This window comes from Myotis davidii, unplaced genomic scaffold (genome assembly GCF_000327345.1).
Source record: "Myotis davidii unplaced genomic scaffold, ASM32734v1 scaffold1439, whole genome shotgun sequence".
Taxonomy (NCBI): Eukaryota; Metazoa; Chordata; class Mammalia; order Chiroptera; family Vespertilionidae; genus Myotis; species Myotis davidii.
The window spans coordinates 510,530-510,884 of record NW_006292342.1 but is presented as its reverse complement, the minus strand read 5'-3'; positions in this window follow the sequence as shown (position 1 = coordinate 510,884).

The window sequence follows — 355 nt, the reverse complement described above, 5'->3', positions numbered from 1 at the left end:
GACACTGCGACTCCTCTTCATCGTCAACCTAGAGCTCCATATGGGCTGCGGGGACCATGCCGGCCCGAGCCAGCGCCTCCTGCAGGACCAAGACAAAGGCATCCACCATTAGCAACCTGGGGCTCCCCCTGCCGGCCGGGCCTGGAATCCGCCCCGCCTTACGTCAATTGCCTCTCTCGGGGAGTGACGTCAGGAGGCTGCTGACGCACTGCCCGTCTGTGACGTTCCGCCCGTTGCCAGAGCGACAGCTGACGCACTTCTAGGCTGCAGACTGCGTCAATGCGGGTGTCGCTAAGCACACACACTCGGCTCCCTTCCTCCCGTGGGGTCTAACCCCGGCCAGGGGATCGATTGA